Source organism: Narcine bancroftii, chromosome 2 (assembly GCF_036971445.1).
Source record: "Narcine bancroftii isolate sNarBan1 chromosome 2, sNarBan1.hap1, whole genome shotgun sequence".
Lineage (NCBI taxonomy): Eukaryota > Metazoa > Chordata > Chondrichthyes > Torpediniformes > Narcinidae > Narcine > Narcine bancroftii.
In genome coordinates this window covers 2,445,263-2,468,680 of record NC_091470.1, presented here as the reverse complement: position 1 = coordinate 2,468,680, position 23,418 = coordinate 2,445,263, and positions in this window count along the sequence as shown.

Here is a 23,418-nt window from a genome sequence, read left to right as displayed (position 1 = left end):
GTGACAGTTTATTCCCTTCTCCCTGTGACATTTTATTCCCTCTCCCCGTGACAATTTATTCCCTCTCCCTGTGAAATTTTATTCCCTCTTCCTGTGACTTTTTATCCCCTTCTCCCTGTGACATTTTATACCCACTCCCTTTGATTTTTTATTCCCTCTCCCTGTGAAATTTTATTCCTTTTCCCTGTGATATTTTATATCCTTCTCCCTGTGACATTTTATTCCTTTCTCACTGTGACATTTCATTCCCTCTCCCTGTGACGTTTTATTCCCTCTTCCTTTGACATTTTATTCCCTTCTCCGTATGACACTTCATTCCCTCCTCCTATGACATTTCTTTCCGTTCTACCTGTGACATTTCATTCCCTCCCCCTGTGACATCTTATTCCCTCTCCTTGGGATATTTTATTCCCTTCTCCCTGTGTCATTTCATTCCCTCTCCCCGTGACATTTTATTCCCACTCCCTGTGATTTTTTATTCCCTCTCCATGTAAAATTTTATTACATCTCCCTGTAATATTTTATTTCATTCTCCCTGTGACATTTTATTCCCTTCTCCCTTTGACAATTCATTCCCAACTCCTGTGACATTTCTTTCCCTTCTACCTGTGACATTTCATTCCCTCCCCCTCTGACATCTTATTCCGTCTCCTTGGGATATTTTATTCCCTTCTCCCTGTGTCGTTTCATTCACTCTCCCCGTGACATTTTATTCCCTATCCCTGTGATTTTTTATTCCCTCTCCCTGTGAAATTTTATTCCATCTCCCTGTAATAATTTATTTCATTCTCCCTGTGACATTTTATTCCTTCTCCCTGTGACATTTTATTCTTTCGCCCTGTGACATTTTATTCCCTTCTCCCTGTGACATTTTATTCCCTCTCCCTGTGACATTTTATTCCCTCTCCCTGTGACAGTTTATTCCCTTCTACCTGTGACATTTTATTCCCTTCTCCCCGTGACAATTTATTTCCTCTCCCTGTGAAATTTTATTCCCTCTTCCTGTGACTTTTTATTCCCTTCTCCCTGTGACATTTTATTCCCACTCCCTTTGATTTTTTAATCCCTCTCCCTGTGAAATTTTATTCCTTTTCCCTGTGATATTTTATTTCCTTCTCCCTGTGACATTTTATTCCCTTCTCCCTGTGAAATTTTATTCCCTCTCCCTGTGAAATTTTATTCCCTTCTCCCTGTGACATTTTATTCCCTCTCCCTGTGACATTTTATTCCCTCTCCCTGTGACATTTTATTCCCTCTCCCTGTCAAATTTTAATCCCTTCTCCCTGTGACATTTTATTCCCTTGTCCCTGTGACATTTCATTCCCTTTTCCCTGTGACATTTCATTCCCTCTCCCTGTGACATTTCATTCCCTCCCCCTTTGACATTTCATTCTCTATCCCCTTGACATTTTATTCCCTCTCGCTGTTAAATATTATTCCCTCTTCCTGTGACTTTTTATTCCCTTCTCCCTGTGACATTCTATTCCCTCTCGCTGTGATTTTTTATTCCCTCTCCCTGTGATATTTTATTTCCTTCTCCCTGTGATATTTTATTCGCACTCCCTTTGACATTTTATTCCCATCTCCTAGTGACATTTTATTCCCTTCTCACTGTGACATTTCATTCCCTCTCCCTGTGACGTTTTATTCCCTCTTCCTGTGACATTTTATTCCCTTCTCCCTGTGACAATTCATTCCCTCCTCCTGTGACATTTCTTTCCCTTCTTCCTGTGACATTTCTTTCCCTCCCCCTGTTAAATCTTATTCCCTCTCCTTGGGATATTTTATTCCCTTCTCCCTGTGTCATTTCATTCCCTCTCCCCGTGACATTTTATTCCCACTCCCTGTGACATTTTATTCCCTCTCCCTGTGATTTTTTATTCCCTCTCCCTGTGAAATTTTATTCCATCTCCCTGTAATATTTTATTTCATTCTCCCTGTGACATTATATTCCCTTCTCCCTGTGACATTTTATTTCCTTCTCCCTGTGACATTTCATTCCCTCTCCCTGTGACATTTTATTCCCTTCTCCCTGTGACATTTTATTCCCTTCTCCCTGTGACAATTCATTCCCTCCTCCTGTGACATTTCTTTCCCTTCTACCTGTGACATTTCATTCCCTCCCCCTGTGACATCTTATTCCCTCTCCTTGGGATATTTTATTCCCTTCTCCCTGTGTCGTTTCATTCCCTCTCCCCGTGACATTTTATTCCCACTCCCTGTGATTTTTTATTCCCTCTCCCAGTGACATTTTATTCCCTTCTCCCTGTGACAATTCATTCCCTCCTCCTGTGACATTTCTTTCCCTTCTACCTGTGACATTTCATTCCCTCCCCCTGTGACATCTTATTCCCTCTCCTTGGGATATTTTATTCCTTCTCCATGTGTCGTTTCATTCCTTCTCCCCGTGACATTTTATTCCCTCTCCCTGTGATTTTTTATTCCCTCTCCCTGTGAAATTTTATTCCATCTCCCTGTAATATTTTATTTCATTCTGCCTGTGACATTTTATTCCCTTCTCCCTGTGACATTTTATTTCCTTCTCCCTGTGACATTTCATTCCCTCTCCCTGTGACATTTTATTCCCTTCTCCCTGTGACATTTTATTCCCTTCTCCCTGTGACATTTTTTTCATTCTCCCTGTGACATTTTATACTCTCGCCCTGTGACATTTTATTCCCTTCTCCCTGTGACATTTTATTCCCTCTTCCTGTAACATTTTATTCCCTTCTCCGTGACATTTTATTCCCTCTCCCTGTGACATTTTATTCCCTTCTCCCTGTGACATTTTATTCCCTCTCCCTGTGACATTTTATTCCCTGTCCCTGTGACAGTTTATTCCCTTCTCCCTGTGACATTTTATTCCCTTCTCCCTGTGACATTTTATTCCCTTCTCCCTGTGACATTTCATTCCCTCTCCCTGTGACATTTCATTCCCTCCCCCTTTGACATTTCATTCTCTATCCCCGTGACATTTTATTCCCTCTCGCTGTTAAATATTATTCCCTCTTCCTGTGACTTTTTATTCCCTTCTCCCTGTGACATTTTATTCCCTCTCGCTGTGATTTTTTATTCCCTCTCCCTGTGAAATTTTATTCCTTCTCCCTGTGATATTTTATTTCCTTCTCCTAGTGACATTTTATTCCCTTCTCACTGTGACATTTCATTCCCTCTCCCTGTGACGTTTTATTCCCTCTTCCTGTGACATTTTATTCCCTTCTCCCTGTGTCATTTCATTCCCTCTCGCCGTGACATTTTATTCCCACTCCCTGTGACATTTTATTCCCTCTCCCTGTGACATTTTATTCCCTTCTCCCTGTGACATTTCATTCCCTCTCCCTGTGACATTTCATTCCATCGCCCTTTGACATTTCATTCTCTATCACCGCGACATTTTATTCCCTCTCGCTGTTAAATATTATTCCCTCTTCCTGTGACTTTTTATTCCCTTCTCACTGTGACATTTTATTCCCTCTCGCTGTGATTTTTTATTCCCTCTCCCTGTGAAATTTTATTCCTTCTCCCTGTGATATTTTATTTCCTTCTCCCTGTGACATTTTATTCCCACTCCCTTTGACATTTTATTCCCTCTCCCTGTGATTTTTTATTCCCTCTCCCTGTGAAATTTTATTCCATCTCCCTGTAATATTTTATTTCATTCTCCCTGTGACATTTTATTCCCTTCTCCCTGTGACATTTTATTTCCTTCTCCCTGTGACATTTCATTCCCTCTCCCTTTTACATTTTATTCCCTTCTCCCTGTGACATTTTATTCACTTCTCCCTGTGACATTTTATTCCTTCTCCCTGTGACATTTTATTCCCTTCTCCCTGTGACAGTTTATTCCCTTCTCCCTGTGACATTTTATTCCCTTCTCCCTGTGACATTTTATTTCCTTATCCCTGTGATATTTCATTCCCTCTCCCTGTGACATTTTATTCCCTTCTCCCTGTGACATTTTATTCCCTTCTCCCTGTGACATTTTATTCCCTTCTCCCTGTGACATTTTATTCCCTTCTCCCTGTGACATTTCATTCCCTCTCCCTGTGACATTTTATTCCCTTCTCCCTGTGACATTTTATTCCCTTCTCCCTGTGACATTTTATTCCTTCTCCCTGTGACATTTTATTCCCTTCTCCCTGTGACATTTTATTCCCTTCTCCCTGTGACATTTTATTACCTCTTCCTGTAACATTTAATTCCCTTCTCCCTGTGACATTTTATTCCCTCTCCCTGTGACATTTTATTGCTTCTCCCTGTGACAGTTTATTCCCTTCTCCCTGTGACATTTTATTCCCTCTCCCCGTGACAATTTATTCCCTCTCCCTGTGAAATTTTATTCCCTCTTCCTGTGACTTTTTATCCCCTTCTCCCTGTGACATTTTATACCCACTCCCTTTGATTTTTTATTCCCTCTCCCTGTGAAATTTTATTCCTTTTCCCTGTGATATTTTATATCCTTCTCCCTGTGACATTTTATTCCTTTCTCACTGTGACATTTCATTCCCTCTCCCTGTGACGTTTTATTCCCACTTCCTGTGACATTTTATTCCCTTCTCCGTATGACACTTCATTCCCTCCTCCTATGACATTTCTTTCCGTTCTACCTGTGACATTTCATTCCCTCCCCCTGTGACATCTTATTCCCTCTCCTTGGGATATTTTATTCCCTTCTCCCTGTGTCATTTCATTCCCTCTCCCCGTGACATTTTATTCCCACTCCCTGTGATTTTTTATTCCCTCTCCATGTAAAATTTTATTACATCTCCCTGTAATATTTTATTTCATTCTCCCTGTGACATTTTATTCCCTTCTCCCTTTGACAATTCATTCCCAACTCCTGTGACATTTCTTTCCCTTCTACCTGTGACATTTCATTCCCTCCCCCTCTGACATCTTATTCCGTCTCCTTGGGATATTTTATTCCCTTCTCCCTGTGTCGTTTCATTCACTCTCCCCGTGACATTTTATTCCCTATCCCTGTGATTTTTTATTCCCTCTCCCTGTGAAATTTTATTCCATCTCCCTGTAATAATTTATTTCATTCTCCCTGTGACATTTTATTCCTTCTCCCTGTGACATTTTATTCTTTCGCCCTGTGACATTTTATTCCCTTCTCCCTGTGACATTTTATTCCCTCTCCCTGTGACATTTTATTCCCTCTCCCTGTGACAGTTTATTCCCTTCTACCTGTGACATTTTATTCCCTTCTCCCCGTGACAATTTATTTCCTCTCCCTGTGAAATTTTATTCCCTCTTCCTGTGACTTTTTATTCCCTTCTCCCTGTGACATTTTATTCCCACTCCCTTTGATTTTTTAATCCCTCTCCCTGTGAAATTTTATTCCTTTTCCCTGTGATATTTTATTTCCTTCTCCCTGTGACATTTTATTCCCTTCTCCCTGTGAAATTTTATTCCCTCTCCCTGTGAAATTTTATTCCCTTCTCCCTGTGACATTTTATTCCCTCTCCCTGTGACATTTTATTCCCTCTCCCTGTGACATTTTATTCCCTCTCCCTGTCAAATTTTAATCCCTTCTCCCTGTGACATTTTATTCCCTTGTCCCTGTGACATTTCATTCCCTTTTCCCTGTGACATTTCATTCCCTCTCCCTGTGACATTTCATTCCCTCCCCCTTTGACATTTCATTCTCTATCCCCTTGACATTTTATTCCCTCTCGCTGTTAAATATTATTCCCTCTTCCTGTGACTTTTTATTCCCTTCTCCCTGTGACATTCTATTCCCTCTCGCTGTGATTTTTTATTCCCTCTCCCTGTGATATTTTATTTCCTTCTCCCTGTGATATTTTATTCGCACTCCCTTTGACATTTTATTCCCATCTCCTATTGACATTTTATTCCCTTCTCACTGTGACATTTCATTCCCTCTCCATGTGACGTTTTATTCCCTCTTCCTGTGACATTTTATTCCCTTCTCCCTGTGACAATTCATTCCCTCCTCCTGTGACATTTCTTTCCCTTCTTCCTGTGACATTTCTTTCCCTCCCCCTGTTAAATCTTATTCCCTCTCCTTGGGATATTTTATTCCCTTCTCCCTGTGTCATTTCATTCCCTCTCCCCGTGACATTTTATTCCCACACCCTGTGACATTTTATTCCCTCTCCCTGTGATTTTTTATTCCCTCTCCCTGTGAAATTTTATTCCATCTCCCTGTAATATTTTATTTCATTCTCCCTGTGACATTATATTCCCTTCTCCCTGTGACATTTTATTTCCTTCTCCCTGTGACATTTCATTCCCTCTCCCTGTGACATTTTATTCCCTTCTCCCTGTGACATTTTATTGCCTTCTCCCTGTGACATTTTATTCCTTCTCCCTGTGACATTTCATTCTCTCGCCCTGTAACATTTTATTCCCTTCTCCCTGTGACATTTTATTCCCTCTCCATGTGACATTTTATTCCCTTCTCCCTGTGACATTTTATTCCCTCTCGCTGTGACATTTTATTCCCTCTCCCTGTGACAGTTTATTCCCTTCTCCCTGTGACAATTTATTCCCTCTCCCTGTGAAATTTTATTGCCTCTTCCTGTGACTTTTTATTCCCTTCTCCCTGTGACATTTTATTCCCACTCCCTTTGATTTTTTATTCCCTCTCCCTGTGACATTTTATTCCCTTCTCCCTGTGACATTTCATTCCCTCTCCCTGTGACATTTCATTCCCTCCCCCTTTGACATTTCATTCTCTATCACCGTGACATTTTATTCCCTCTCGCTGTTAAATATTATTCCCTCTTCCTGTGACTTTTTATTCCCTTCTCCCTGTGACATTTTATTCCCTCTCGCTGTGATTTTTTATTCCCTCTCCCTGTGAAATTTTATTCCTTCTCCCTGTGATATTTTATTTCCTTCTCCCTGTGGCATTTTATTCCCACTCCCTTTGACATTTTATTCCCATCTCCTAGTGACATTTTATTCCCTTCTCACTGTGACATTTCATTCCCTCACCCTGTGACGTTTTATTCCCTCTTCCTGTGACATTTTATTCCCTTCTCCCTGTGACAATTCATTCCCTCCTCCTGTGACATTTCTTTCCCTTCTACCTGTGACTTTTCATTCCCTCCCCCTGTGACATTTTATTCCCTCTCCCTGTCAAATTTTAATCCCTTCTCCCTGTGACATTTTATTCCCTTGTCCCTGTGACATTTCATTCCCTTTTCCCTGTGACATTTCATTCCCTCTCCCTGTGACATTTCATTCCCTCCCCCTTTGACATTTCATTCTCTATCCCCTTGACATTTTATTCCCTCTCGCTGTTAAATATTATTCCCTCTTCCTGTGACTTTTTATTCCCTTCTCCCTGTGACATTCTATTCCCTCTCGCTGTGATTTTTTATTCCCTCTCCCTGTGATATTTTATTTCCTTCTCCCTGTGATATTTTATTCGCACTCCCTTTGACATTTTATTCCCATCTCCTAGTGACATTTTATTCCCTTCTCACTGTGACATTTCATTTCCTCTCCATGTGACGTTTTATTCCCTCTTCCTGTGACATTTTATTCCCTTCTCCCTGTGACAATTCATTCCCTCCTCCTGTGACATTTCTTTCCCTTCTTCCTGTGACATTTCTTTCCCTCCCCCTGTTAAATCTTATTCCCTCTCCTTGGGATATTTTATTCCCTTCTCCCTGTGTCATTTCATTCCCTCTCCCCGTGACATTTTATTCCCACACCCTGTGACATTTTATTCCCTCTCCCTGTGATTTTTTATTCCCTCTCCCTGTGAAATTTTATTCCATCTCCCTGTAATATTTTATTTCATTCTCCCTGTGACATTATATTCCCTTCTCCCTGTGACATTTTATTTCCTTCTCCCTGTGACATTTCATTCCCTCTCCCTGTGACATTTTATTCCCTTCTCCCTGTGACATTTTATTGCCTTCTCCCTGTGACATTTTTTTTCCTTCTCCCTGTGACATTTCATTCTCTCGCCCTGTAACATTTTATTCCCTTCTCCCTGTGACATTTTATTCCCTCTCCATGTGACATTTTATTCCCTTCTCCCTGTGACATTTTATTCCCTCTCGCTGTGACATTTTATTCCCTCTCCCTGTGACAGTTTATTCCCTTCTCCCTGTGACAATTTATTCCCTCTCCCTGTGAAATTTTATTGCCTCTTCCTGTGACTTTTTATTCCCTTCTCCCTGTGACATTTTATTCCCACTCCCTTTGATTTTTTATTCCCTCTCCCTGTGACATTTTATTCCCTTCTCCCTGTGACATTTCATTCCCTCTCCCTGTGAAATTTCATTCCCTCCCCCTTTGACATTTCATTCTCTATCACCGTGACATTTTATACCCTCTCGCTGTTAAATATTATTCCCTCTTCCTGTGACTTTTTATTCCCTTCTCCCTGTGACATTTTATTCCCTCTCGCTGTGATTTTTTATTCCCTCTCCCTGTGAAATTTTATTCCTTCTCCCTGTGATATTTTATTTCCTTCTCCCTGTGACATTTTATTCCCACTCCCTTTGACATTTTATTCCCATCTCCTAGTGACATTTTATTCCCTTCTCACTGTGACATTTCATTCCCTCACCCTGTGACGTTTTATTCCCTCTTCCTGTGACATTTTATTCCCTTCTCCCTGTGACAATTCATTCCCTCCTCCTGTGACATTTCTTTCCCTTCTACCTGTGACTTTTCATTCCCTCCCCCTGTGACATCTTATTCCCTCTCCTTGGGATATTTTATTCCCTTCTCCCTGTGTTGTTTCATTCCCTCTCCCCGTGACATTTTATTCCCACTCCCTGTGATTTTTTATTCCCTCTCCCTGTGAAATTTTATTCCATCTCCCTGTAATATTTTATTTCATTCTCCCTGTGACATTTTATTCCCTTCTCCCTGTGACAATTCATTCCCTCCTCCTGTGACATTTCTTTCCCTTCTACCTTTGACATTTCATTCCCTCCCCCTGTGACATCTTATTCCCTCTCCTTGGGATATTTTATTCCCTTCTCCATGTGTCGTTTCATTCCCTCTCCCCGTGACATTTTATTCCCTCTCCCTGTGATTTTTTATTCCCTCTCCCTGTGAAATTTTATTCCATCTCCCTGTAATATTTTATTTCATTCTCCCTGTGACATTTTATTCCCTTCTCCCTGTGACATTTTATTTCCTTCTCCCTGTGACATTTCATTCCCTCTCCCTGTGACGTTTTATTCCCTCTTCCTGTGACATTTTATTCCCTTCTCCCTGTGACAATTCATTCCCTCCTCCTGTGACATTTCTTTCCCTTCTACCTGTGACATTTAATACCCTCCCCCTGTGACATCTTATTCCCTCTCCCTGTGACATTTTATTCCCTTCTCCCTGTGACATTTTATTTCCTTCTCCCTGTGACATTTCATTCCCTCTCCCTGTGACATTTTATTCTCTTCTCCCTGTGACATTTTATTCCTTCTCCCTGTGACATTTTATTCTCTAGCCCTGTGACATTTTATTCCCTTCTCCCTGTGACATTTTATTCCTTCTCCCTGTGACATTTTATTCTCTCGCCCTGCGACATTTTATTCCCTTCTCCCTGTGACATTTTATTCCCTCTCCCTTTGACATTTCATTCTCTATCCCCGTGACATTTTATTCCCTCTCGCTGTTAAATATTATTCCCTCCCCCTGTGACGTTTTATTCCCTCTTCCTGTGACATTTTATTCCCTTCTCCCTGTGACAAATCATTCCCTCCTCCTGTGACATTTCTTTCCCTTCTACCTGTGACATTTCATTCCCTCCCCCTGTGACATCTTATTCCTTCTCCTTGGGTTATTTTATTCCCTTCTCCATGTGTCGTTTCATTCCCTCTCCCCGTGTCATTTTATTCCCTCTCCCTGTGATTTTTTGTTCCCTCTCCCTGTGAAATTTTATTCCATCTCCTTGTAATATTTTATTTCATTCTCCCTGTGACATTTCATTCCCTCTCGCTGTGATTTTTTATTCCCTCTCCCTGTGAAATTTTATTCCTTCTCCCTGTGATATTTTATTTCCTTCTCCCTGTGACATTTTATTCCCACTCCCTTTGACATTTTATTCCCATCTCCTAGTGACATTTTATTCCCTTCTCACTGTGACATTTCATTCCCTCACCCTGTGACGTTTTATTCCCTCTTCCTGTGACATTTTATTCCCTTCTCCCTGTGACAATTCATTCCCTCCTCCTGTGACATTTCTTTCCATTCTACCTGTGACATTTCATTCCCTCCCCCTGTGACATCTTATTCCCTCTCCTTGGGATATTTTATTCCCTTCTCCCTGTGTCGTTTCATTCCCTCTCCCCGTGACATTTTATTCCCACTCCCTGTGATTTTTTATTCCCTCTCCCTGTGACATTTTATTCCCTTCTCCCTGTGACAATTCATTCCCTCCTCCTGTGACATTTCTTTCCCTTCTACCTGTGACATTTCATTCCCTCCCCCTGTGACATCTTATTCCCTCTCCTTGGGATATTTTATTCCTTCTCCATGTGTCGTTTCATTCCTTCTCCCCGTGACATTTTATTCCCTCTCCCTGTGATTTTTTATTCCCTCTCCCTGTGAAATTTTATTCCATCTCCCTGTAATATTTTATTTCATTCTGCCTGTGACATTTTATTCCCTTCTCCCTGTGACATTTTATTTCCTTCTCCCTGTGACATTTCATTCCCTCTCCCTGTGACATTTTATTCCCTTCTCCCTGTGACATTTTATTCCCTTCTCCCTGTGACATTTTTTTCCTTCTCCCTGTGACATTTTATTCTCTCGCCCTGTGACATTTTATTCCCTTCTCCCTGTGACATTTCATTCCCTCTTCCTGTAACATTTTATTCCCTTCTCCGTGACATTTTATCCCCTCTCCCTGTGACATTTTATTCCCTTCTCCCTGTGACATTTTATTCCCTCTCCCTGTGACATTTTATTCCCTGTCCCTGTGACAGTTTATTCCCTTCTCCCTGTGACATTTTATTCCCTTCTCCCTGTGACATTTTATTCCCTTCTCCCTGTGACATTTCATTCCCTCTCCCTGTGACATTTCATTCCCTCCCCCTTTGACATTTCATTCTCTATCCCCGTGACATTTTATTCCCTCTCGCTGTTAAATATTATTCCCTCTTCTTGTGACTTTTTATTCCCTTCTCCCTGTGACATTTTATTCCCTCTCGCTGTGATTTTTTATTCCCTCTCCCTGTGAAATTTTATTCCTTCTCCCTGTGATATTTTATTTCCTTCTCCAAGTGACATTTTATTCCCTTCTCACTGTGACATTTCATTCCCTCTCCCTGTGACGTTTTATTCCCTCTTCCTGTGACATTTTATTCCCTTCTCCCTGTGACAATTCATTCCCTCCTCCTGTGACATTACTTTCCCTTCTACCTGTGACATTTCATTCCCTCCCCCTGTGACATCTTATTCCCTCTCCTTGGGATATTTTATTCCCTTCTCCCTGTGTCGTTTCATTCCCTCTCCCCGTGACATTTTATTCCCACTCCCTCTGATTTTTTATTCCCTCTCCCTGTGACATTTTATTCCCTTCTCCCTGTGACAATTCATTCCCTCCTCCTGTGACATTTCTTTCCCTTCTACCTGTGACATTTCATTCCCTCCCCCTGTGACATCTTATTCCCTCTCCTTGGGAAATTTTATTCCTTCTCCATGTGTCGTTTCATTCCTTCTCCCCGTGACATTTTATTCCCTCTCCCTGTGATTTTTTATTCCCTCTCCCTGTGAAATTTTATTCCATCTCCCTGTAATATTTTATTTCATTCTGCCTGTGACATTTTATTCCCTTCTCCCTGTGACATTTTATTTCCTTCTCCCTGTGACATTTCATTCCCTCTCCCTGTGACATTTTATTCCCTTCTCCCTGTGACATTTTATTCCCTTCTCCCTGTGACATTTTTTTCCTTCTCCCTGTGACATTTTATTCTCTCGCCCTGTGACATTTTATTCCCTTCTCCCTGTGACATTTTATTCCCTCTTCCTGCAACATTTTATTCCCTTCTCCGTGACATTTTATTCCCTGTCCCTGTGACAGTTTATTCCCTTCTCCCTGTGACATTTTATTCCCTTCTCCCTGTGACATTTTATTCCCTTCTCCCTGTGACATTTCATTCCCTCTCCCTGTGACATTTCATTCCCTCCCCCTTTGACATTTCATTCTCTATCCCCGTGACATTTTATTCCCTCTCGCTGTTAAATATTATTCCCTCTTCCTGTGACTTTTTATTCCCTTCTCCCTGTGACATTTTATTCCCTCTCGCTGTGATTTTTTATTCCCTCTCCCTGTGAAATTTTATTCCTTCTCCCTGTGATATTTTATTTCCTTCTCCTAGTGACATTTTATTCCCTTCTCACTGTGACATTTCATTCCCTCTCCCTGCGACGTTTTATTCCCTCTTCCTGTGACATTTTATTCCCTTCTCCCTGTGTCATTTCATTCCCTCTCGCCGTGACATTTTATTCCCACTCCCTGTGACATTTTATTCCCTCTCCCTGTGATTTTTTATTCCCTCTTCCTGTGAAATTTTATTCCATCTCCCTGTAATATTTTATTTCATTCTCCCTGTGACATTTTATTCACTTCTCCCTGTGACATTTTATTTCCTTCTCCCTGTGACATTTCATTCCCTCTCCCTGTTACATTTTATTCCCTTCTCCCTGTGACATTTTATTCCCTTCTCCCTGTGACATCTTATTCCTTCTCCCTGTGACATTTTATTCCCTTCTCCCTGTGACAGTTTATTCCCTTCTACCTGTGACATTTTATTCCCTTCTCCCTGTGACATTTTATTTCCTTCTCCCTGTGACATTTCATTCCCTCTCCCTGTTACATTTTATTCCCTTCTCCCTGTGACATTTTATTCCCTTCTCCCTGTGACATTTTATTCCTTCTCCCTGTGACATTTTATTCCCTTCTCCCTGTGACATTTTATTCCCTTCTCCCTGTGACATTTTATTACCTCTTCCTGTAACATTTTATTCCCTTCTCCCTGTGACATTTTATTCCCTCTCCCTGTGACATTTTATTCCCTTCTCCCTGTGACAGTTTATTCCCTTCTCCCTGTGACATTTTATTCCCTCTCCCCGTGACAATTTATTCCCTCTCCCTGTGAAATTTTATTCCCTCTTCCTGTGACTTTTTATTCCCTTCTCCCTGTGACATTTTATTCCCACTCCCTTTGATTTTTTATTCCCTCTCCCTGTGAAATTTTATTCCTTTTCCCTGTGATATTTTATTTCCATCTCCCTGTAACATTTTATTCCCTTCTCACTGTGACATTTCATTCCCTCTCCCTGTGACGTTTTCTTCCCTCTTCCTGTGACATTTTATTCCCTTCTCCCTGTGACACTTCATTCCCTCCTCCTATGACATTTCTTTCCCTTCTACCTGTGACATTTCATTCCCTCCCCCTGTGACATCTTATTCCCTCTCCTTGGGATATTTTATTCCCTTCTCCCTGTGTCATTTCATTCCCTCTCCCCGTGACATTTTATTCCCACACCCTGTGATTTTTTATTCCCTCTCCATGTGAAATTTTATTACATCTCCCAGTAATATTTTATTTCATTCTCCCTGTGACATTTTATTCCCTTCTCCCTGTGACACTTCATTCCCTCCTCCTATGACATTTCTTTCCCTTCTACCTGTGACATTTCATTCCCTTCCCCTCTGACATCTTATTCCGTCTCCTTGGGATATTTTATTCCCTTCTCCCTGTGTCGTTTCATTGCCTCTCCCCGTGACATTTTATTCCCTATCCCTGTGATTTTTTATTCCCTCTCCCTGTGAAATTTTATTCCATCTCCCTGTAATAATTTATTTCATTCTCCCTGTGACATTTTATTCCCTTCTCTCTGTGACATTTTATTCATTCTCACTGTGACATTTCATTCTTTCGCCCTGTGACATTTTATTCCCATCTCCCTGTGACATTTTATTCCCTCTCCCTGTGACAGTTTATTCCCTACTACCTGTGACATTTTATTCCCTTCTACCCGTGACAATTTATTTCCTCTCACTGTGAAATTTTATTCCCTCTTCCTGTGACTATTTATTCCCTTCTGCCTGTGACATTTTATTCCCACTCCCTTTGATATTTTAATCCCTCTCCCTGTGAAATTTTATTCCTTTTCCCTGTGATATTTTATTTCCTTCTCCCTGTGACATTTTATTCCCTTCTCCCTGTGAAATTTTATTCCCTCTCCCTGTGAAATTTTATTCCCTTCTCCCTGTGACATTTTATTCCCTCTCCCTGTGACATTTTATTCCCTCTCCCTGTGACATTTTATTCCCTCTCCCTGTGAAATTTTAATCCCTTCTCCCTGTGACATTTTATTCCCTTGTCCCTGTGACATTTCATTCCCTTCTCCCTGTGACATTTCATTCCCTCTCCCTGTGACATTTCATTCCCTCCCCCTTTGACATTTCATTCTCTATCCCCGTGACATTTTATTCCCTCTCGCTGTTAAATATTATTCCCTCTTCCTGTGAATTTTTATTCCCTTCGCCCTTTGACATTCTATTCCCTCTCGCTGTGATTTTTTATTCCCTCTCCCTGTGATATTTTATTTCCTTCTCCCTGTGATATTTTATTCCCACTCCCTTTGACATTTTATTCCCATCTCTTAGTGATATTTTATTCCCTTCTCACTGTGACATTTCATTCCCTCTCCCTGTGACGTTTTATTCCCTCTTCCTGTTACATTTTATTCCCTTCCCCCTGTGACAATTCATTCCCTCCTCCTGTGACATTCCTTTCCCTTCTTCCTGTGACATTTCTTTCCCTCCCCCTGTTACATCTTATTCCCTCTCCTTGGGATATTTTATTCCCTTCTCCCTGTGTCATTTCATTCCCTCTCCCCGTGACATTTTATTCCCATTCCCTGTGACATTTTATTCCCTCTCCCTGTGATTTTTTATTCCCTCTCCCTGTGAAATTTTATTCCATCTCCCTGTAATATTTTATTTCATTCTCCCTGTGACATTATATTCCCTTCTCCCTGTGACATTTTATTTCCTTCTCCCTGTGACATTTCATTCCCTCTCCCTGTGACATTTTATTCCCTTCTCCCTGTGACATTTTATTCCCTTCTCCCTGTGACATTTTATTCCTTCTCCCTGTGACATTTTATTCTCTCGCCCTGTGACATTTTATTCCCTTCTCCCTGTGACATTTTATTCCCTCTTCCTGTAACATTTTATTCCCTTCTCCCTGTGACATTTTATTCCCTCTCCATGTGACATTTTATTCCCTTCTCCCTGTGACATTTTATTCCCTCTCGCTTTGACATTTTATTCCCTCTCCCTGTGACAGTTTATTCCCTTCTCCCTGTGACATTTTATTCCCTCTCCCCGTGACAATTTATTCCCTCTCCATGTGAAATTTTATTGCCTCTTTCTGTGAAATTTTATTCCTTCTCCCTGTGATATTTTATTTCCTTCTCCCTGTGACATTTTATTCCCACTCCTTTTTTCATTTTATTCCCATCTCCCTGTGACATTTTATTTCCTTCTCCATGTGACATTTCATTCCCTCTCCCTGTGACATTTTATTTCCTTCTCCCTGTGACATTTCATTCCCTCTCCCTTTTACATTTTATTCCCTTCTCCCTGTGACATTTTATTCACTTCTCCCTGTGACATTTTATTCCTTCTCCCTGTGACATTTTATTCCCTTCTCCCTGTGACAGTTTATTCCCTTCTCCCTGTGACATTTTATTCCCTTCTCCCTGTGACATTTTATTTCCTTATCCCTGTGATATTTCATTCCCTCTCCCTGTTACATTTTATTCCCTTCTCCCTGTGACATTTTATTCCCTTCTCCCTGTGACATTTTATTCCTTCTCCCTGTGACATTTTATTCCCTTCTCCCTGTGACATTTTATTCCCTTCTCCCTGTGACATTTTATTACCTCTTCCTGTAACATTTAATTCCCTTCTCCCTGTGACATTTTATTCCCTCTCCCTGTGACATTTTATTCCCTTCTCCCTGTGACAGTTTATTCCCTTCTCCCTGTGACATTTTATTCCCTCTCCCCGTGACAATTTATTCCCTCTCCCTGTGAAATTTTATTCCCTCTTCCTGTGACTTTTTATTCCCTTCTCCCTGTGACATTTTATTCCCACTCCCTTTGATTTTTTATTCCCTCTCCCTGTGAAATTTTATTCCTTTTCCCTGTGATATTTTATATCCTTCTCCCTGTGACATTTTATTCCTTTCTCACTGTGACATTTCATTCCCTCTCCCTGTGACGTTTTATTCCCTCTTCCTGTGACATTTTATTCCCTTCTCCGTATGACACTTCATTCCCTCCTCCTATGACATTTCTTTCCGTTCTACCTGTGACATTTCATTCCCTCCCCCTGTGACATCTTATTCCCTCTCCTTGGGATATTTTATTCCCTTCTCCCTGTGTCATTTCATTCCCTCTCCCCGTGACATTTTATTCCCACTCCCTGTGATTTTTTATTCCCTCTCCATGTAAAATTTTATTACATCTCCCTGTAATATTTTATTTCATTCTCCCTGTGACATTTTATTCCCTTCTCCCTTTGACAATTCATTCCCAACTCCTGTGACATTTCTTTCCCTTCTACCTGTGACATTTCATTCCCTCCCCCTCTGACATCTTATTCCGTCTCCTTGGGATATTTTATTCCCTTCTCCCTGTGTCGTTTCATTCACTCTCCCCGTGACATTTTATTCCCTATCCCTGTGATTTTTTATTCCCTCTCCCTGTGAAATTTTATTCCATCTCCCTGTAATAATTTATTTCATTCTCCCTGTGACATTTTATTCCTTCTCCCTGTGACATTTTATTCTTTCGCCCTGTGACATTTTATTCCCTTCTCCCTGTGACATTTTATTCCCTCTCCCTGTGACATTTTATTCCCTCTCCCTGTGACAGTTTATTCCCTTCTACCTGTGACATTTTATTCCCTTCTCCCCGTGACAATTTATTTCCTCTCCTTGTGAAATTTTATTCCCTCTTCCTGTGACTTTTTATTCCCTTCTCCCTGTGACATTTTATTCCCACTCCCTTTGATTTTTTAATCCCTCTCCCTGTGAAATTTTATTCCTTTTCCCTGTGATATTTTATTTCCTTCTCCCTGTGACATTTTATTCCCTTCTCCCTGTGAAATTTTATTCCCTCTCCCTGTGAAATTTTATTCCCTTCTCCCTGTGACATTTTATTCCCTCTCCCTGTGACATTTTATTCCCTCTCCCTGTGACATTTTATTCCCTCTCCCTGTCAAATTTTAATCCCTTCTCCCTGTGACATTTTATTCCCTTGTCCCTGTGACATTTCATTCCCTTTTCCCTGTGACATTTCATTCCCTCTCCCTGTGACATTTCATTCCCTCCCCCTTTGACATTTCATTCTCTATCCCCTTGACATTTTATTCCCTCTCGCTGTTAAATATTATTCCCTCTTCCTGTGACTTTTTATTCCCTTCTCCCTGTGACATTCTATTCCCTCTCGCTGTGATTTTTTATTCCCTCTCCCTGTGATATTTTATTTCCTTCTCCCTGTGATATTTTATTCGCACTCCCTTTGACATTTTATTCCCATCTCCTAGTGACATTTTATTCCCTTCTCACTGTGACATTTCATTCCCTCTCCCTGTGACGTTTTATTCCCTCTTCCTGTGACATTTTATTCCCTTCTCCCTGTGACAATTCATTCCCTCCTCCTGTGACATTTATTTCCCTTCTTCCTGTGACATTTCTTTCCCTCCCCCTGTTAAATCTTATTCCCTCTCCTTGGGATATTTTATTCCCTTCTCCCTGTGTCATTTCATTCCCTCTCCCCGTGACATTTTATTCCCACTCCCTGTGACATTTTATTCCCTCTCCCTGTGATTTTTTATTCTGTCTCCCTGTGAAATTTTATTCCATCTCCCTGTAATATTTTATTTCATTCTCCCTGTGACATTATATTCCCTTCTCCCTGTGACATTTTATTTCCTTCTCCCTGTGACATTTCATTCCCTCTCCCTGTGACATTTTATTCCCTTCTCCCTGTGACATTTTATTCCCTTCTCCCTGTGACAATTCATTCCCTCCTCCTGTGACATTTCTTTCCCTTCTACCTGTGACATTTCATTCCCTCCCCCTGTGACATCTTATTCCCTCTCCTTGGGATATTTTATTCCCTTCTCCCTGTGTCGTTTCATTCCCTCTCCCCGTGACATTTTATTCCCACTCCCTGTGATTTTTTATTCCCTCTCCCAGTGACATTTTATTCCCTTCTCCCTGTGACAATTCATTCCCTCCTCCTGTGACATTTCTTTCCCTTCTACCTGTGACATTTCATTCCCTCCCCCTGTGACATCTTATTCCCTCTCCTTGGGATATTTTATTCCTTCTCCATGTGTCGTTTCATTCCTTCTCCCCGTGACATTTTATTCCCTCTCCCTGTGATTTTTTATTCCCTCTCCCTGTGAAATTTTATTCCATCTCCCTGTAATATTTTATTTCATTCTGCCTGTGACATTTTATTCCCTTCTCCCTGTGACATTTTATTTCCTTCTCCCTGTGACATTTCATTCCCTCTCCCTGTGACATTTTATTCCCTTCTCCCTGTGACATTTTATTCCCTTCTCCCTGTGACATTTTTTTCATTCTCCCTGTGACATTTTATTCTCTCGCCCTGTGACATTTTATTCCCTTCTCCCTGTGACATTTTATTCCCTCTTCCTGTAACATTTTATTCCCTTCTCCGTGACATTTTATTCCCTCTCCCTGTGACATTTTATTCCCTTCTCCCTGTGACATTTTATTCCCTCTCCCTGTGACATTTTATTCCATGTCCCTGTGACAGTTTATTCCCTTCTCCCTGTGACATTTTATTCCCTTCTCCCTGTGACATTTTATTCCCTTCTCCCTGTGACATTTCATTCCCTCTCCCTGTGACATTTCATTCCCTCCCCCTTTGACATTTCATTCTCTATCCCCGTGACATTTTATTCCCTCTCGCTGTTAAATATTATTCCCTCTTCCTGTGACTTTTTATTCCCTTCTCCCTGTGACATTTTATTCCCTCTCGCTGTGATTTTTTATTCCCTCTCCCTGTGAAATTTTATTCCTTCTCCCTGTGATATTTTATTTCCTTCTCCTAGTGACATTTTATTCCCTTCTCACTGTGACATTTCATTCCCTCTCCCTGTGACGTTTTATTCCCTCTTCCTGTGACATTTTATTCCCTTCTCCCTGTGTCATTTCATTCCCTCTCGCCGTGACATTTTATTCCCACTCCCTGTGACATTTTATTCCCTCTCCCTGTGACATTTTATTCCCTTCTCCCTGTGACATTTCATTCCCTCTCCCTGTGACATTTCATTCCATCGCCCTTTGACATTTCATTCTCTATCACCGCGACATTTTATTCCCTCTCGCTGTTAAATATTATTCCCTCTTCCTGTGACTTTTTATTCCCTTCTCACTGTGACATTTTATTCCCTCTCGCTGTGATTTATTATTCCCTCTCCCTGTGAAATTTTATTCCTTCTCCCTGTGATATTTTATTTCCTTCTCCCTGTGACATTTTATTCCCACTCCCTTTGACATTTTAATCCCATCTCCCTGTGACATTTTATTCCCTTCTCCCTGTGACATTTTATTCCCTTCTCCCTGTGACATTTTATTCCCTCTCCCTGTGATTTTTTATTCCCTCTCCCTGTGAAATTTTATTCCATCTCCCTGTAATATTTTATTTCATTCTCCCTGTGACATTTTATTCCCTTCTCCCTGTGACATTTTATTTCCTTCTCCCTTTGACATTTCATTCCCTCTCCCTTTTACATTTTATTCCCTTCTCCCTGTGACATTTTATTCACTTCTCCCTGTGACATTTTATTCCTTCTCCCTGTGACATTTTATTCCCTTCTCCCTGTGACAGTTTATTCCCTTCTCCCTGTGACATTTTATTCCCTTCTCCCTGTGACATTTTATTTCCTTATCCCTGTGATATTTCATTCCCTCTCCCTGTTACATTTTATTCCCTTCTCCCTGTGACATTTTATTCCCTTCTCCCTGTGACATTTTATTCCTTCTCCCTGTGACATTTTATTCCCTTCTCCCTGTGACATTTTATTCCCTTCTCCCTGTGACATTTTATTACCTCTTCCTGTAACATTTAATTCCCTTCTCCCTGTGACATTTTATTCCCTCTCCCTGTGACATTTTATTCCCTTCTCCCTGTGACAGTTTATTCCCTTCTCCCTGTGACATTTTATTCCCTCTCCCCGTGACATTTTATTCCCTCTCCCTGTGAAATTTTATTCCCTCTTCCTGTGACTTTTTATTCCCTTCTCCCTGTGACATTTTATTCCCACTCCCTTTGATTTTTTATTCCCTCTCCCTGTGAAATTTTATTCCTTTTCCCTGTGATATTTTATTTCCTTCTCCCTGTAACATTTTATTCCCTTCTCACTGTGACATTTCATTCCCTCTCCCTGTGACGTTTTCTTCCCTCTTCCTGTGACATTTTATTCCCTTCTCCCTGTGACACTTCATTCCCTCCTCCTATGACATTTCTTTCCCTTCTACCTGTGACATTTCATTCCCTCCCCCTGTGACATCTTATTCCCTCTCCTTGGGATATTTTATTCCCTTCTCCCTGTGTCATTTCATTCCCTCTCCCCGTGACATTTTATTCCCACTCCCTGTGATTTTTTATTCCCTCTCCATGTGAAATTTTATTACATCTCCCTGTAATATTTTATTTCATTCTCCCTGTGACATTTTATTCCCTTCTCCCTTTGACAATTCATTCCCACCTCCTGTGACATTTCTTTCCCTTCTACCTGTGACATTTCATTCCCTTCCCCTCTGACATCTTATTCCGTCTCCTTGGGATATTTTATTCCCTTCTCCCTGTGTCGTTTCATTGCCTCTCCCCGTGACATTTTATTCCCTATCCCTGTGATTTTTTATTCCCTCTCCCTGTGAAATTTTATTCCATCTCCCTGTAATAATTTATTTCATTCTCCCTGTGACATTTTATTCCTTCTCCCTGTGACATTTTATTCTTTCGCCCTGTGACATTTTATTCCCTTCTCCCTGTGACATTTTATTCCCTCTCCCTGTGACATTTTATTCCCTCTCCCTGTGACATTTTATTCCCTCTCCCTGTGACATTTTATTCCCTTCTCCCTGTGACATTTCATTCCCTCTCCCTGTGATATTTTATTCCATCGCCCTTTGACATTTCATTCTCTATCACCGCGACATTTTATTCCCTCTCGCTGTTAAATATTATTCCCTCTTCCTGTGACTTTTTATTCCCTTCTCACTGTGACATTTTATTCCCTCTCGCTGTGATTTTTTATTCCCTCTCCCTGTGAAATTTTATTCCTTCTCCCTGTGATATTTTATTTCCTTCTCCCTGTGACATTTTATTCCCACTCCCTTTGACATTTTAATCCCATCTCCCTGTGACATTTTATTCCCTTCTCCCTGTGACATTTTATTCCCTTCTCCCTGTGACATTTTATTCCCTCTCCCTGTGATTTTTTATTCCCTCTCCCTGTGAAATTTTATTCCATCTCCCTGTAATATTTTATTTCATTCTCCCTGTGACATTTTATTCCCTTCTCCCTGTGACATTTTATTTCCTTCTCCCTGTGACATTTCATTCCCTCTCCCTTTTACATTTTATTCCCTTCTCCCTGTGACATTTTATTCACTTCTCCCTGTGACATTTTATTCCTTCTCCCTGTGACATTTTATTCCCTTCTCCCTGTGACAGTTTATTCCCTTCTCCCTGTGACATTTTATTCCCTTCTCCCTGTGACATTTTATTTCCTTATCCCTGTGATATTTCATTCCCTCTCCCTGTTACATTTTATTCCCTTCTCCCTGTGACATTTTATTCCCTTCTCCCTGTGACATTTTATTCCTTCTCCCTGTGACATTTTATTCCCTTCTCCCTGTGACATTTTATTCCCTTCTCCCTGTGACATTTTATTACCTCTTCCTGTAACATTTAATTCCCTTCTCCCTGTGACATTTTATTCCCTCTCCCTGTGACATTTTATTCCCTTCTCCCTGTGACAGTTTATTCCCTTCTCCCTGTGACATTTTATTCCCTCTCCCCGTGACATTTTATTCCCTCTCCCTGTGAAATTTTATTCCCTCTTCCTGTGACTTTTTATTCCCTTCTCCCTGTGACATTTTATTCCCACTCCCTTTGATTTTTTATTCCCTCTCCCTGTGAAATTTTATTCCTTTTCCCTGTGATATTTTATTTCCTTCTCCCTGTAACATTTTATTCCCTTCTCACTGTGACATTTCATTCCCTCTCCCTGTGACGTTTTCTTCCCTCTTCCTGTGACATTTTATTCCCTTCTCCCTGTGACACTTCATTCCCTCCTCCTATGACATTTCTTTCCCTTCTACCTGTGACATTTCATTCGCTCCCCCTGTGACATCTTATTCCCTCTCCTTGGGATATTTTATTCCCTTCTCCCTGTGTCATTTCATTCCCTCTCCCCGTGACATTTTATTCCCACTCCCTGTGATTTTTTATTCCCTCTCCATGTGAAATTTTATTACATCTCCCTGTAATATTTTATTTCATTCTCCCTGTGACATTTTATTCCCTTCTCCCTTTGACAATTCATTCCCACCTCCTGTGACATTTCTTTCCCTTCTACCTGTGACATTTCATTCCCTTCCCCTCTGACATCTTATTCCGTCTCCTTGGGATATTTTATTCCCTTCTCCCTGTGTCGTTTCATTGCCTCTCCCCGTGACATTTTATTCCCTATCCCTGTGATTTTTTATTCCCTCTCCCTGTGAAATTTTATTCCATCTCCCTGTAATAATTTATTTCATTCTCCCTGTGACATTTTATTCCTTCTCCCTGTGACATTTTATTCTTTCGCCCTGTGACATTTTATTCCCTTCTCCCTGTGACATTTTATTCCCTCTCCCTGTGACATTTTATTCCCTCTCCCTGTGACAGTTTATTCCCTTCTACCTGTGACATTTTATTCCCTTCTCCCCGTGACAATTTATTTCCTCTCCCTGTGAAATTTTATTCCCTCTTCCTGTGACTTTTTATTCCCTTCTCCCTGTGACATTTTATTTCCACTCCCTTTGATTTTTTAATCCCTCTCCCTGTGAAATTTTATTCCTTTTCCCTGTGATATTTTATTTCCTTCTCCCTGTGACATTTTATTCCCTTCTCCCTGTGAAATTTTATTCCCTCTCCCTGTGAAATTTTATTCCCTTCTCCCTGTGACATTTTATTCCCTCTCCCTGTGACATTTTATTCCCTCTCCCTGTGACATTTTATTCCCTCTCCCTGTCAAATTTTAATCCCTTCTCCCTGTGACATTTTATTCCCTTGTCCCTGTGACATTTCATTCCCTTTTCCCTGTGACATTTCATTCCCTCTCCCTGTGACATTTCATTCCCTCCC